The sequence below is a fragment of the Rattus norvegicus genome, chromosome 13, assembly GCF_036323735.1.
Source record: "Rattus norvegicus strain BN/NHsdMcwi chromosome 13, GRCr8, whole genome shotgun sequence".
NCBI classification, from domain to species: Eukaryota; Metazoa; Chordata; class Mammalia; order Rodentia; family Muridae; genus Rattus; species Rattus norvegicus.
The window spans coordinates 97,656,315-97,658,545 of record NC_086031.1 but is presented as its reverse complement, the minus strand read 5'-3'; positions in this window follow the sequence as shown (position 1 = coordinate 97,658,545).

Sequence of the window (2,231 nt, the reverse complement as noted above, 5' to 3'; positions counted from 1 at the left end):
GTGATCAAGGCAGCAGGGCCCATTGTGGGTGGTGCCATCCCTGGGCTGGTGGTCTTGGGTTCTATAAGAGAGCAGTCTGAGCAAGCCAGGGGAAACAAGTCAGTAACATCCCTCCATGGCCTCTGCATCAGCTCCTGCTTCCTGACCTGCTTGAGTTCCAGTCCTGACTTCCTTTGGTGTGAACAGCAACGTGAAAGTGTTAGCTGAATAAACCCTTTCCTCTCCAACTTGCTTCTTGGTCCTGATGTTTGTGCAGGAGCAGGATCCCTGAGTAAGACAGACCCTATCCCAAAAATTAAAAGGGCTGAAGATATCCCTCTATTCAGTCCTTAGTACAGGGGGTGGTGGGGTTAGTGGGGAGACTTTTGACTATTTAGTATGTAAAAGAGGTTCTGCATACCACTTTTGAATTAATTTTAAGGCTTCCAGCTAAAGTGAGATCTGTGTGACCATTATGCTTATTTTACAAATGAGTGGACAGAGATTCACAGAAGGTAAGGAACTGGAAAGGAACACAAAACTAATGAGGGACAGACCCAGACAGACTCCAGAGCCCGTATAGCACACAGTGCACAGCACACAGGATTCACATGACAGACGACAGGAAGTATCACAGAAGACATGTATATCTGAATCCCTAATGGCATCACGTTCTCGTGCACCAACCTCGGGAGAAACAGAACGGCCTGTTTGAAGCATGGCACCATCCAAGACAGACTTCAGGTGTACCCAGTGAGAGCATCCACTTACCCTTGCCAGTCTTTCCCCTTCTGCTGAGACCTTCCCTACACAGGGACTGGAACCAGGCACACACATGCCTTCTTGACCACTCCTCTAGAGAGGTCAGGTCTTTCCAAAGCCACAATGCCAACAAAGACTAAGTAAGCATAGCTACATCTCGTTTAACGACGTTTTGGTCAACAGTAGCGATCTCAAGATTATACCAACTGGTGACATTGTAGCCATCTGAGTGCAAGACAGATACTTTAGGTAAAACTTCCTAAAAACGCATTTCCAGAATATATAGTAAATTAGACACAACTGCTGATGCTCTAATGGAGTTTGGCAGGAGTCGTCTTCACCCCAAGGAACAAGTGTTATCATTCAAGGCTGCTCTCACTTCAGCAACATCTTCCCAGACTTCCATTTGGGAGGGACATGGGCTGCATTCCTAAGTCAGGAGTTGGCTGCAGACTGGTGCTCAACTGGTCCTAAGAGACTTGAGGGAGGGAGAGCCTCCAGAGGGCCTTGATAAACTGATTTTTCCGTGAATGTGAAGACACGGCTGTCAGTATTGCATACCTAAGGCTGTAAAAATGTGGAGGAGCCATCCCAGTGAAGAGACATTGAGAAGCTGTCCATGCTGGTCTCCTGCCACCGGTGAAGTGATTCCAAAGTAACTCCATATGGATATAAAGCTGCCGGCATTTTTAAAAGCTTACAGAGGAGAGACAAGAACACACTAGCTTGACTTTTGTTACGTAATTCCACCCTTCCCCCATATTCACTGAAAAGCTTAGAACATTCACCCTTAAACTACCTGCACGAAAACAGTGGTCACCTGGCCAAGGCAACCGTTTGCCTGTTAACCAGAAGTATGAGTAGAATGTGAGGTCCTATGGCGTGTTTTCAAAAGAGGAGACAGGAATTAACCCAGCTGGGCTGTGTAGAACTCAGCTAGCCCAGGAGGAGGCCCAGGGACACTCCCCGAGAAACAACTGTAATTATGACTGCAGGAGAGCAGTCCCGGCATCTCCGAAGAGCCATCAAGGAGCCTGAGCTGTATATAAAGTACAGAGGCTGTGTGACCAGCATACGCCATGACCTCATTGGAATTGGTCCAGCGTGCTAAGACAGCTATGCCTCACGGCCGCTTTGCTTACACCACCTCCAAAATCAAACATAATCCAAATGTCAAGTGTGGCAGGAGAGAGAGAGGTCTTTATAGGCTTGGAGAATGAGTGGTGAGCTGGTTAGTGTCCACTGTCAAACTAACTGGGTTTAGAATCACCATGGAAATACATCTCAGAGTCTGTCCGTGAGCGTTTCCAGAAAGGTTTACCTGAGGGGAAAGATCCACCCTGAATATGGGCAGTACCACCTCTCGCTCTGGAACTGCAGTCAGCAAGACAGACAGACTGTACCTTCAAACTGTGAGCCAAAAATTAACTCTTCCTTCTGTAAGTTGTTTCTGTCAGCTATTTTGTCTTAGCAATGACAAAAGGAACTCG